Raw genomic sequence first — 15,236 nt, 5'->3', positions numbered from 1 at the left:
CCAGTGTGTAAAAGTAGATGCCACAATTTTCTTGTTTATTTTCATTGTGTGATGACATTGATTAATGGTTTTATTGTATTATATGATGAATGTTTAATGGGTTTGGAGGGGGGTGGGTAGGGGGGGAGGGAAGGTAGGGGGGAAATAAGGGGAGAAAATGCCATAGTGTATATTTAAGAGGGAAATGTTTGTATGTATTTTGATTGATATGGTTCACAGTGTGAAAAATAAATTTAAAAATTTAAATTTTTTAAAAATACGAAGTTTAAAATTGGCGCCCCTAGCAGTCGGTTCGCCAATCATGCAATATGCAATCTCAAGCAACCAGCAAATTCACTTATCCAAAGTCTACCACTTCCCATTGGTGCTGGATACTAGGTGGTTTACTGTATTTTTTTTTCTGTCTTGGTACATGGTGGTAATTTAATTTTTATTATTGTAGTTGGGATACTTTACATATCTGGCTGCTGCAAGTAAGAATTTTGGTGTATTGATACCTTGTACTTATGTACATGACAATACACTTACATTCAACCAGGAAGTTCCAGGAGACACAAGAGACTGCTGATGGAAGAAGTTGGAAGGTCAAACAGTTTCCATGTTGGCAAAGGGATGGTTGACACTTCAGGCTGAGTCCCTGCATCAGGATTGTAGAGGGAAGATAGCTGGAATATAAGTGAGAGGCAGAACTGAGACAGATGCTGTAAGGTCATTGGTGGAGCCAGATGAAGGGGGAGAATGATGAGCAGATGGATCCAGATGGGAGGGTAGGGGAAGGAGAAATGTTGAGGCAGAGGCTGGAAAGTAATAGGTAAAAACATAAGAAAATATCTTTCTGTTTCACTGGAGTTCCTTGATGCCACATTTGAATGTCAAAGGCAGTCACTTACACTTAATTTTCTCAAATTTAATCTTTCACTTCATATTTAAACCAAGCCCATTATGAGGTTTGAACTCAGTGGTCCTAGCAACAGCCAGAATGGCTTAGGTGAACAAATATCGGAGAGTCTTATTCTGCTAATCTCTTAATTAAAAGTCTAAACAGCATTTTCTGCTAAGATCTTGCTCACATCTGGTAAATAATTGATTTAGCAATCCAGGAAGCCAAATCTACCCAGCTATCCTTGGTTTTTAAAAACATACATTACAGGCCCTTTGGACCACAATGTTGTGCTGACCCCATATAAACCAACTGCATACAATCTAATCCTTCTCCCTCTTACACCCATAACCCTCTATTTTTCCAAAATCCATGTGCCGATTCAATAGTCTTTTGAATGTCCCTATAGTGCCAGCCTCCATCACCACCCACAGCAATGAATTTCAGGTACCCACTGTGTAAAAAGAATTATCTCTGACCTCTCCCCTAAACCTTGCTCCACTCACCTTAAACATGTCCTCTGGTATTTGCTATTGTTGCCCTGGGACAAAGGTACAGGTTGTCCACTCTATCTAAGCCCCTCATAGACATCTCTATTAAGTCACCTCTCATCTGCTGTCATCCCAAGCCTTAGCTCGGTCAACCTTGCTTGAGAAGGTATGCTCTCCAATCCCAATATCATCCTAGTAAATCTCCACTTCATCCTCGCAAAAAATGTAGATCCTTCCTGTAATGAAGCAACCAGCCCTGAATGCAAATGTAACAATTTGCACAATACACCAGTTTACCTTTACAACATCACTATTGACTCACCAGTGAAACAATTAGATAAATTATACAAAATTGTTTCTGGTTTGCCTAGTAATTGGATTTTTTTTTTGTTTTTTTGCTGCACAAATAATGAATGCACTGTGTTGGCCTTAATAATGTGCTATCATTGAGTACATAGTTGATGCCAGGAAATTGTCAGCCACTCCAAGATGAATCATACACAAGAGGGCCCAGGCGAATGGGTATAATTTAACTTTCAAATGATGATCTACCCCAGGCACTTGTATTTCTTTGGCCCATCTTATCATTTTTGTATCTATATATTGATGAATATATTAAAAGTTATATTGTGCTGTCTGTGGGCAGCGATTTTTATGTGCTGCCATTCATTCAGGAGATAAAACAAATATTCAATGCAAAAGATTGAGGATACACGCGGCAAGTGCATTATCTGCACATACACCCAGGTTTTCTCTTTTACCCCACTATTGATTAAATTCTCCCCCTAAAAGAACCTTGACTCATTATCATTCACCAGCCCAAAGACTTCCAAAGCATAACTATTCTGATTCCATACAAAAATAAAGGTAACTTCAGAATTTAGGTGGGGCTAAAAACAAAGATGTTTTCTTTTCTGGTACTCCCTTTTGTTGCTTTGAGTGATTTTGTTAATTTTATCTCCAGTGAAACTTTTTGAATTCATATTTCTTAAAATTCACCATTGAGAATTGAAAAGCCAAAATTGAATTATTGTGGACATATTTGTCTCAACACTGAAATGCCTGAAAATGATGGTTCATACATCCCATGTATGATGACTAGACTTCTTCTGCACTGAGAACAGATCCTAGTGCAGTGGTTCTCAACTAATGGGGCATGGTCCACTGGCGGGCTACAGCGTGTTTCCATATGGGTCTTTAAAAATGTGAAATAAAATACTTTAAATTAGATAAAAATGCGCTTCTTACAGAGCTACCTTTGACTTAAAAATATTACTCAGTCATTTCATCTAGTGGGCCATGGCATGCTAGGCCAGAAGCCAGGTGGGCCTTAGATGAAAAAAGGTTTAGAACCACTGTCCCAGAGGCAGGACTCCTGCCTCTTGCCATGCGAGTTACTTCCTGCAAATGTTGTTAATTGTCTTGAAACGAGACCTCTCTGTTCATTTTTGAGTCAGCAATTAAGTTTATTAGTGTTTTGCCTCACTTTAATATTCTTAAAAATACATATGCAATTTTATGCACTTATTTTTAATAGAACATTCATGCCAGCTTTTAAATATCGTTGGTATTAAAGAAATTCTTTGATGGCTTTGACAGAACCTAACTAAAGCAATTAATTAAGTGTGCAGATTAAGTTTCCTAATGGAAAGTTAAATGCGTATATTATGTGGACAAAGGACAGGGGTCAAACAGGAAACAATTACTGTCTCCTTGGAGGTTATTTTTCAGAAAAATGTAAGACCATGAGAGTTTGATTGAGAGGATGGAAAGAGGAGCTTCTCCTCAAGTCGGGACATTTCCAGAATAAGGGTATGACCATTTGACATAAAAGCATCCACCTTCACTTTGAAAGATTTCAGTCCATTCTGCCTGCCAGAAGCTGCATTTGAACCTCTTTTTAAATCCACATTGATAAATCACCACAAGTATGTTCTACAAAATATGTAAATTACTCTCCACATTAACTGCAACAATAAGTAGTTTACCTCAAATGCACAGACAATTGTCAATATCCTTCTGTGATGAACTCAATGCCTTCTACGCCTGATTCAACAAGAACAAGGGAAAACCATCTCTGCACGCCCCCATGTCCCCTGATGATTCTCTCCTGTCCATATCTGAGGATGATGTGTGGGCTGCCTTCATGAGAGGGAATCCAAGGAAAGTAATTGTTCCAGATGGAGTACCCAGCCGAGTATTAAAACCCTGCACTGACCAACTTGCCAATTTATTCACAGGTACCTTCAGTCTCTCACTCCAGCAGGCCATGGTACCCACCTGTTTCAAACAGGCACCAATCGTACCAGTGCCCAAGAAGAATGTGGTAACTTGCCTAAATGCCTATGGACCAATGGGACTAATGTGAACAGTGATGAAATATTTTGAAAATCTGGTGTTGAAACATATCAGCTCTTGTCTGAGAGGTGACATGGATCTATTCTAATTCACCTACTGTAGCAACAGGATAACAATGAATTCCATCACAAACTCCTGGAATGCCCAAACAGCAACAATGCATACATCAGAATGCACTTTATTAAGTACAGTTCAGCATTCCCCACCACCATTACCTCAAAGCTGATCAGCAAACTCCAAGATCTGGGACTCAAAATTCCACTATGTAATTGGATCCTAGATTTCCTCACCTAGAGACCATAATCATTGGTAAGAACATCTCCTCCACAATCACCATAAGTACCGGAGCACCACAGGGCTACGTTCTTACCGTGTGGTTTAGTACAACAGCACATTTTCAAATTCGCTGATGAAACCATGGTAGTGGGTTGTATAAAAAGAAATGAACATGAGTGAGATTGAAAATTTGGCCAAATGGTGCACCAGTCACAACCTCGCACTCAATGTTACTCCAAAACCAAGGATCTGATTGTTGACATCATGAAGGGAAAACCAGAGTGATCATTGGGGGATCAGAGGTGGTGAGAGTGAGCAAATTTAAGTTCTTGGGAGTCACTATCTCAGAAGATCTTTCCTGGACCCAACACAATAATGGCCACATGAAGAAAGCACATCAGCATCTCTACTTCCTCAGGAGTTCGTGGAGGTTGGGTATGACACCAGAAATCCTGACAAATTTCTACAGATGTGTGGTGGAAAGTGTGCTGACTGGCTGCATCATGGGGACACCAATACTCCTGAGCATAAAGCCCTGCAAAAGGTAGTGGACACAGCCTGGGACACCACAGGCAAAGCCCTCACACCACATTGAGAAAATCTACAGGGAACGTTGCCATTGGAGAGCACCAGCAATCATCAAGGATCCACACCACCCAGCACATGCACTGTTCTCGTTGCTACCATCAGGAAAGGGGTATAGTGCCACAGAGATGACCATCAGACTCCTCAACACAAACTCAATCAAGGACTCTTACTTTTGCACTTTATTGATTTTTTTAAATCTCTCTCTCTGTATGGCAGTTTACATTTCTTTGTTTGTTTGCATGTGTATGTTCAGTACAGTTTTCTGCACCTCAGATCTAGGAAAAAAGAATCTCAGGGTTATATGTGATGTATGTACTCTGACAATAAATATGAAATCTTTATCTAATTACAGATAAGCATGAGGAAAGCAAGTTTTGTGAGAAAATATGAATTTTCCTCACAGACACTGGAAAATAGTTGAAAGGGCATTGGCAACAGTTTTTCAATAACTGCTCAATCTTGTTTGATTTGCCTTCTACAAATGGAGTTTCTTGTTCACTTCTCTTACTTTGATGATGACATCATTATATTTTCCATTTTAGCATATTCTTCTTGAATATAGGTCTTCAGAGCCTTGTTTTACATTGGTCATCAGGCCTACTTCACATACTGTATATGTGATGTTCTGGTGATCTGGAGTATCCATACCAATTTGGATTCCTCCCTGTTCTAAAGACGTATGGGGTTAATAGGTTCATTGGTCACATGGGTGTAATTGCGTGGCATCGGCTCATGGGCCAGAAGTCCCTGTTACTGTGCTGTATCTCTAAATTCTCTCCAAACTAAGTTTGACCCCTGAGTTAGCATAGTACCTGAAATTTTAAAGCACTTTGAAGTACTGTTTCAATTTTACAACCAAAGTGTACTAGAAAATTTGTCATGATGGATAATAATTTCCACTCAAATGATCATTTCTCTGTAAATAGAACAATGAGTATATACTTGGAAAGGAAATTATGATTAACTTCTGTTACAGTGATAGTCACTTTAATTAAGACAGCAATAAAAGCTTGAGGATAAGACCAATTCAATACTTTAGTTGATTGATTTGTTAGTCACAAAATCAACATTGTGAAATGTCATTTCAGTGCTTTATCAGTTTTGAAATATGAGCCTCATCCAAGGCATCATCTTAAATATACGTTCTCTTTAAATAACTAATGTTCCAGGGCAACTTTAATGACTGTGGTTTCTAAAATGAAACATTTGTTGTCAGATATTTGTACTCTGTCTGGAGTAGTTATATTGAATACTTCTCAGATGGCAACAAAGCCATTAAGTTTCTATCTATTTATTTTCAATTTTGAATAATTCTCTTAGCATTTGCAGATGGGTAAAGTCTAGTCAAGTAGATAACAAAAAGTATCATAATTTGAGATGGTAGTACTTTATCCAATGCACAGTAGCATACAATGGAATTGGATGAGCTCTCCCATTTTCATGTGGAACACAAGGCTTTTGGGGCACACAATTACAGTGAAACTATCAAGTACAGGGACCAGCAGAAGTGCCAAGATTTTGCTGCCATGTTGTAACAAAGTCTGGAATGGTGGCATGCAGGAAACAAATATTGTGCTAGCAGCATTCAACGTCAGACTTACACTTCCACTTGCCTATCCTTTGTTAAGCCATTGATCTATAGAGATCTGTTTGTTTCCAGATCAGATTTGTTTCAAGAAGCAGGGTTTGGAGAGGTATAGATAAAGCTTTACAAGTGGAAGCAAGCAACAAAAAAAAATTCTTCTGGAATAACTTAATGGATCGAGCAGAATCAGTGGAAGAGGTCAATGGTCAATGTGTAAGAATTGGAAGGATTTGTCGAGTTAGAGTGTGGTTGAGCTGGGGAGGGTGGAGAGTTTTGAGAATTTTAAAACTGAGGCACCATTGAAGGGGATCCACAGCAGGTCAGCAGGCACAGATAAATAAGTAGGATGTTGGAATTAAGTTACAGGCAGTGGGATTATGGATGACCTGAAAATGATCACGTAAAAGGTGGCAGGCCATCCAGAATGTTTCAAGGTAACAGAAGCTTGGATGTGTGTTTCAATAGCAGATGAACTGAGGCAGTGGCTTAATTTGGTGATGATATATGGTATTGTTTGGTCTCCAAACAAATCTTATATTCTCTTTCCAACCTGTACCCTTTGCTTGCTTTCCGTTTGTCCCCAACTAACCAATGCTGTATCAATGTGTGGTAATGGTTTCTTTGTTCCTACTATCATCTGTGTAAAGCGTCAAATTATTTATTTTATCAGTTCATATTAGCCATCCACTGATATATATATATTATTTTGTCCTGTTGGGGAAAAAAAACTAATTAACCCTTTCTTCTTGCATATATGAAACATTTCTTTAAAAAAAATTATTTTGTAAATAACAAATAATTTTTTTAGAAGAAAAGAGAAAATTTGCAGATTCTGAGGTTAATTACAGTTGACAAAAATGCTGGAGAAACTCAGCAGGTCCCGCAGCATCTATCGAAAGTAAAAGGAAGTTGATGTTTCAGGCCTGGGCATTTCTTAAGGAGTGTCAAATATCAGGCAGATGGCTGAATATAAAAGGTGGGGCCAGTGGTGGGGGAAGAGGAGGAACACAAACAAGTAGGAAGTCAGAGGTGAATACAGGTGGGAGGTTAGAAGAGAAAGAAGCTGACAGGGATATGAGGAGAGGGGCATGGGGCTAAAATCACTCTCTGATAGGAGGAAGCTGACGGGGATAGGAGGAGGGGGCATGGAGCTAAAATCACTCTCTGATAGGAGGAAGAGATGGGGTAGGAAGCTGGAAGAAGAGAGACAGAAGGATAAGAGAGAGACTTAAGGGAAGGTGTTAACAGAAATCAGCAGTCAATATTAATGTCATGTGCTTGGAGACTGCCAAGACAGAATATGAGGTGTTTCTCCAAAACGTTGACAGTTGACAGTTTTTTTTTACTTTCTATGAGTGCTGCATAACATGCTGAGTTTCTCGAGAACTTTTGTGTGCCACGCTATGCTTTCTTAGATTTAATTATGAACTATCAAGTAGATTGGAATTTCTTAAATGGTTATTTATGAAAAATGTAGATTTGTGCCGCGACAACTATTAATCCAGATTGTATTTCTTTATGCACCATGGTGACCTTTTATGCTTCTCCAACCAGATATCTCCATGTGTAGCAATGTAATTTGCTTCCAATTAAGAGTGAATTCTAGGCTTTTCTGTGGACTTGGCTGAGATATTGCATAAATTGGATTTCATAATTAGTAAAAGCAGCAGGCATTCATCCTGTTAGCCTGGACTTGATTCGAAGTTCCATTAGTCATGGAATACTGTTCTATACCACTGTTCCATTCATTGCTTCAATGATACATGCCCTTAATACACAACTTCACTGAGAAGCATTGCACATCAATTAATTGAAATTGTATGGTCGCTTCTATTTTTTTGCGAGATAAAAACTTTTAATGATGGTTCTTAGTGAAGAATTGGAGATACTCATTATTCGAAACTTGAACAGTGAAAAATTGGGAAGCTGTTTGGCTGAGAGGCTATTCTATTGAACAGTATGTCAGCTTTGTTGATTAGGAAAAGAAGGTAGATGATAAAAGGACTTTTAACTGATGCTAGCTGATCTTTTTTAGATGGCAGAAGTGGTATAATGTGCCTTCAGGCATTGGCCCTGTCTGCACCATTGCACAATTTACTGATTTTTTTTTTCCCAGCTCTAAATGTAACTTTTATTTACCCCAATAGAAAAAGAGATAATAAATATTCAACTACTGTGGTTGTCTTTTTTTTTACAAAAAGTACCTGTTTTGTTGCAGCAATTAAAATTACCATATTGGAAAATTAAATTATGCAATAAATTTTACCAGTTATTTACATCCCTAAAATATTTGAAAAATGTGTTCATTGGCTTTCTGATTTTTTTTTTGCAAGATATTGAGATCATACATGAGTGATATGCATTTAACAAAGTTAGTCTACATGTCATGTATTTATGATCAAGAAATATAACTCTTTACTTTTGGCTCCACTTCCTCATTAAAAATATTTTTATTAAAAAAATAAATTGAATTTAATAGAAGAAAACCTTAATACATGGCCTTCTGATTAATAACATAAATCAAATCATATCATATACATATCACACAAAAATTGTAAATCAGAAGTATAACCAAAATTATTTACTTAACACCCCATTCAAGACATTGAATTCTATGATTATATGGAGTTAAGAGTTAATCCATTCCTCATAATATAGCCAAAATTAATGCTGAATAGAAAACAGATAAGATATAATTAAGATTCCCTTATATATAACAAAAGAGATTTTATACTTCTCAGGTATTTTTTGTCTTATTCTGTGATCTGATCAATATTAATGATCCACAGTTAAATCTATCTTTATCTAGTTTATCTTTCATTAAGAACATCAGTGAAAATAAATCTCAAAGTTTCTGATGATTGTAATAGAACAAAATAGGTTTTGAGGATTAAGATCAATGAAGGAGAAAGAAAACTTTACCAAAAAAATGTATTTATTAAAACATTATTGAAACAAGGAGTGCACCGATAAGCAATGAGTCTCATGTCCTTCTGCCTGTTGGGATTCTGCCTATGTGATGGCTGGTCTTAAGAAAATGAGGCATCAATCATGATTCTGTTCTGAGGAATTCTGATGAGTGGCTTATTGTCTACACTTACAGAGTTAATGAGTCAATGTTTCATTTGAAATGTTTCTCAAGGCAGCTATCAGTTACATGTAACTGATAGTTAGCACCCACCCCCCCCCCCCCCCCCATGTCCTAAACAAGACTTCTTGTGACCAAGTGGTTTGATGAGGCCAGGGTTGATAGGATAGTTAAGAAGGCCTATAGGATGTAGGGATTCATTAATAGGGGCATTAAATTCAGGAGTAGAGAGGTCATGTTGCAGCTCAACAAATCTCTGGTAAGACCACACTTAGAATAAAGTGTTCTGTTCTGGTGACCTCATTATAGGAAGGATGTGGAAGCTATGGAGAGAGTGTAGAGGAGATTTACTGGGATGTTGCCTGAATGCGGAAACAAGTCTTATGAGGCAAGGTTAGCAGAACTGGGACATTTAAGAGCGTAGAAGAATGAGAGGAGACCTGATATAGGTCTATAAGATTATGAGAGGGTGGACAGCCAGCACCTGTTTCCCAGGACAGGATCAGCAAACACCAGAGGACATAAGTACAAAGTTAAGAGAGGGGAGTTTAGGGGAGACATTAGAGGTAGGTTTTTTTTTTACACAGAGCTGTGGGTGCCTGGACTGCCTTGCTGGGAATGGTGGTGGAGGCTGAAACATTGGGGACATTCATGAGACTCTTTGACAGACACATGGATGAAAGTAAAACAGAGGGTTATGGGGTAGGGAGGGTTTAGTACCTTTTTTTTAGTAAGGAATATATAGATCAGCACAACATCAAGGGTCGAAGGGCCTGTACTGTGCTGTATTGTTATATGTTTGATAGTTTGATCAGTTTAATACAAATAATAAAGGTTAAAATGTTCAGTACAAGATGAAATGCAATGACTTCAATATACAAACCACTTCTTAACATATAAAATAGCCTCAGTGCTTCAGAAAGGTTGAGGCAAAGACAGAAGAAAATGAGGTCTGGTCTGAGGTGCCTGTTCAGGAAGGGATTAAAAAGACAAAAGGGGACAGAAGTTGAAAAGTTCAGGAGGAAAATGCAATTGTGAATGTTGTGGATGTCATTCGTGTAAAATAGAGATAGGGAATAAAGAAAAAGTTACAATCTAAGAATTTGATGCATGGATTGAGGAGATTTTGTTTCTCTTTGGTATTGGACTTCATCAATATGCTTTAGTATAATGTCAATCAATTAAATTCAGTTCACATTCCTGGTTTCTTCGTACAAATAACAACCTGGTTCCACTAATGTGAGAACTACAAGTCAGTTCCTTCAGAGAAAATCAAGTCACACAAATGCATCATCTTGGCTCTGTCCTTGCAAGTTCCCAAGGGGAAAGCTGTTATTTGTCAGAACTTCATAAATGCTTGAAAACTATTCTGGCAGAATGCAAATTAACTACTATGAACAGTTTCTTTTTTTGTTGTGGATTTCTTTGTACTTCTTACTCCTGGTCTGAAGTGCCATTTTCAAATGAAAGCAAAGGTCAAAGTCAATTCTTCTGAAGAAATATCAACTCCTGCACATTGCTGCAATGGGCAGGAAACCAAAGTCATTGTACTACTGCAATTGAAACAAAAACTAATTTAAGACCTTGCTGAATAATGCAAAGCCAAATGGTCTTTAGAAAAAAAGGAAATGTCACACTTGTAGAAGGAATGCATAAAACATGGTCTCATATGTCCACTGCCTCACTTCTTCATTCCACACTGCCTAACATTAGCTGAAAATTTGAAGCTGTTTGACAAAATTGTGAGGAGAATGGAAAGAGACGACAAGCTGATTCAGCCAGCCTTAATGGGCATTGAGGAAAGGGTAGCTGGATTCCAGTAAATTGCACAACTTTGTAAAGAAAAGAACAATAAGTATATTTTGCAAAATCTGACATACTAGCACCATATATACACATGTAATAGTTGACTTTTGTGGACCAATTTTAGGGTAAAATTTAGGGAGTTGACAATTACATGCAGACTACTTTTGACCGTGATAAGTGCCTGCATCGTTCGAAGTGTCAAGAGTTTCGATGGGCGGGTAGAAAGGTGGTAAGTCTTCCGTTAGGACGTTGGGAGCTTAGGAGGGTGGGTGGCTGGGACCTAGATGAGATTTCATGATCGGAACAATGGGAACTCCAAGGCCAGGGCCAAAAATAAGGGTGGGGGGTGGGGGGTTGTCTTTTACATACAAGACATGAAAAATATCCTAAAAATAGGAGGGGGTCAACTTTTACATGATATCAACTATTAAACATGTATATATAGTAATTATTAGATGGCAAACAAGTTTAAGGAAAGTGCTCACAAGACCAGAAGTTAACATACAATTATCAAAGTTCATATTTATTGTCAGAGTACATACATGACATCACATACAACCCAGAGGAAGAGGAATACTGGAAATGTAAACTATTCAAAGAAAGAAAAAATGTAAAGAATGTAAAGAATGTGCATATACAGAAATATAAATATTTAGAAATAAATAATGAGCAATGTCCTTAAATGGGTCTCTGAATGAGTCTGTTGTTCATGTGTCCAATGGTCAAAGGGGTAGCAACTGTTCCTGAAGCTGGAAGTACGAGTCCTGTGGTACCTGTACCTCCCTCCTAACAGCAGCAGTGAAAACAGAGCATGTCCTGGGTGGTGTAGATCCTTGATAATTGGTACTACTCTCCAATGGCAATGTTCTATGTGGATGTTCTCAATGGTGGGGAGATTTTTGCCAGTGATGTATTGGGCTGTGTCCACAACCTTTTTGCAGGGCTTTTCACTCAGAGGTATTGGTGTCACTGTACCAGACCATGATGATCACACTCTCCACTAAAAACCTGTAGAGGTTTGCTAAGGTTCCCAATGACATACAAAACCTGTGCAAACTCCTGGGGAAGTAGAGGTGCTGAGGTGCTTTCTTCACTATGGCATTAATCTGATGGGTCCAGGGCGGGTCCTCTAAGATAGTGAGCCCCAGGAATTTAAAGCTGCTCCACCTCTCCACCTCTGATCTCCAATGATCAGTGGATCATACATCTCTAGTTTTCATTTCCAAAAGTCTACAATGTGCTCCTTGGCCTTGGTGGCCTTGGTGTCATTAAGTGAGAGATTGTTGATAGCCTGCCATTCAGCCAAGATTTCAATCTCCCTCTTGTAATGCTGACTCATCGCCCCTTTTTGTGCAGCCCACTATGGTGGTATCATCAGTAAATTTGTATATGGTATTATCATACCAGGCCACACAGTCATAGAATTAAAGCAATTAGAGAAGGGGGCTAAATATGCAACCCTGTGATGCTCCAGTGCTGATGGAGATTGTGGGGGAGATGTTTTTCACACTGACTGGGCTCTGGAGGTGAGGAAATCCAGGATTCAATTGCACTGTGGGGTATTGAGGCTCAAGCCTTGGAGTATGCTGAATAGTTTTGAGCGGATGCTGGTGTTGAATGCTGAAGTGTACCAAGGAATTAAGAAGTAAAATAGTTTGAGAGCTTTGATTTTAAGTGGGGTCTCTAATATCAATAATTTCTGCCCCCGAATATCCGCTTTCAATGTTCCATCAGCCATCTGAAGTGCATGATGCTAATCTCCTTCTCCTCAAAGAGGCAACACTACTTGAAAGGGCAGTTACCATTGGAAACCAACAATTAGTTCCTGTTACATTAGCAAATTATGCAGCAACAATATGCTTTTCAGATGACTTTTCACTTCAATCTAACTTGTACAACGTGTCGCCAATTGTGTTTGTCAGTATAGTTATCGTCCCATGTATTAGCATGGAAAGAGTATGTCCTCCTTGCCACAGCTCCTGGACAATCTCTTGATAAACCTGAAACTACCCAAATGTGTCCAAAAAAAATGTAGTTGTGTTCCCAAACAACTGAGTCACAGCGTGTAAAATGGTAGGTGTATCTTAATACTGCTTTTTCTTTTCATCAATAAAGACTCAGATACAAAAATATGTTTTGTGTGAAGCATAATTGTGTATGACATTTCAATGTCCTTTTACAAGGCTGCCTTCAGTAGCTGCATCTATTAACAAGACTGCCTTTGCATTCAATTGCCATGGGAATGAGGAACTATTAACATTTTGTAATCATTGCAGTGTGTTTTTTAATGTTTTGCATGGTTAAAAGCTTGCTTTCTTCAATTTGTCAGAAGTGAACATTGTGGCTGTTTTAAATCATTGGTATTTTACTGTTAAATTTTCTGATATCAACTTCAAGGTCATTTTCATCAACTAATGAATTCTGACCTCAACAGGTTATATTCTATTGCCATTAGACCAGGGAATAAACCACATTCTAAAAGCAGTTAAACGTATCAGCAACTAATTATAGCATGGCTCTACCTCAATAACACCCACTAATGACTTCATTATTGCATCTTAATTATCTTCTTAATCAATTTATGAATAAGTCATGTTCTAATTGGCACCAGTGCTGATCTTCCTGAAAGCAGATTTACTTTGTAAGTGCATTTACAATAAGTCAACAATGAATGTTTCATCTTGCAAATACGTTGTCCTGTAAACTACTTTCGTCTACATGCTAATTATTTACTATTTCTGTTTTCCTTCTTCTTGGCAAAAGGCAACAACTGCTCCACTGGCCAGTGGAGAGCTCGCCATATAACACGATTTCAATTATAAGTGCTTGAATTAACTTTCTGTTATGGAACTAGGACACCCAAGAATCATGACTTCAGGGACCTGGGCTGTTTTCAATCCCAAATCTCCTTTTTGCTGGATTTTATGAAGATCACAATATGTACTAACTGAGCTATTTGTTGGTCTTATCACAGCGAGGGTTCAAGATCAATTAGCCTTCAACCTGCTGTGGGACACATTATGAACCCGATTCAGACATGATTCAAAAAGTCGGCCAGCATTTTAAAATAAACTGGAATATGTAATAAGATGTCCTTTAACATAGAACAGATGTTCTTTAACATAGAAAAGATTAACATAGAATAGCCTTTCAAAACTAAATGTCAAGAACTTTTAACAGTTGTTGCTGTGGGGCAGTTACTTCCAAGATTCATTGCCGTTGCTTCACAACTTGACAGCCAATCATACTAAAGCTATCAGCCTTGAGAATACAAGGACTGCATCATATTCTCATCTGCCAGTGCAGAGCAGGCACAAACCCACTGGAGCAGGCATTAATGTGCTATCGTATTTCTCTGTCCCAGGCATGTCAGTATTCATCACCTTGGCATGCAAACTTGCTGAAATCTGTTGTTCACTGCTCAGGAGATTTCATTCCTGAGATAAGACAAACTCCATGTGTTGCGGGTTTTGTCCTCTCAGGTGCACAGGCATCCTATCAAAGTGTTTGATCCCATTTCATAGCAAAGTGGGGGGGGAGGGGAATTTTAAAAAAACAATCAAGATGAGAGGCTCAAATTTGATTACTCAGGACCTGAATTTACATTGTCAAAATTGAATTTAGCACCTATTTTTTCCAAACATTTTCCAATCATATTTTAAAATGTTCAATGCTTACCAACAAATCTCAGCACATTCACAATATGAATGACCTTACATTCACCCAAAGTGCAGCAAATTAACAATATGATATGAGACTTTCTCATATACAAAAGTACAATGTACCAGATGCACCAATTTCCTTACTTTCTGCAGCCACACAAGTACATAAAACACCAACAACAAATTACCAGGTGAGTGACTTCAATTCGGTTGGAACCGGTGGAGGGAGTTAAGGAAACCATGATCGCAACGGGCACTTGTTTCATGAGGGGTGATGAGGTGGAACAGGATAGTTCTGTCCGTGGGATAGTCACTTTCGAATGGAATGAAACTGAAGAAGTGGTCATAAAAGGGACCATTGAGGGACTGAAACCAGGAAAACACGGTCTTTATTTTGACTTTGGGAAATATTTCTAATGGCTACAGTAGTTCAGGAATGCATTATAATCCCTGTGAAAAAAAACATGGTGGACCACAAGATGATGAAAGACATGTTGGTGAC

At 38.3% G+C, this 15,236-nt stretch overlaps 1 long non-coding RNA gene across 1 annotated transcript; it reads right to left on the bottom strand.

Annotated features, from left to right (window-relative positions):
- Positions 1 to 413: 413 nt before the first annotated feature.
- On the bottom strand, positions 414 to 1,604 carry LOC138751887 (uncharacterized). The gene is made up of 2 exons (XR_011350246.1): positions 1,387 to 1,604; positions 414 to 665 (listed from the first exon to the last, which is right to left on the bottom strand). It is a non-coding gene; the product is annotated as an uncharacterized lncRNA (long non-coding RNA).
- Between the last annotated feature and the right edge of the window lie 13,632 nt (positions 1,605 to 15,236).

The sequence above is a fragment of the Narcine bancroftii genome, chromosome 1 (assembly GCF_036971445.1).
Source record: "Narcine bancroftii isolate sNarBan1 chromosome 1, sNarBan1.hap1, whole genome shotgun sequence".
NCBI classification, from domain to species: domain Eukaryota; kingdom Metazoa; phylum Chordata; class Chondrichthyes; order Torpediniformes; family Narcinidae; genus Narcine; species Narcine bancroftii.
This window is presented reverse-complemented; position numbering and strand designations above follow the sequence as displayed.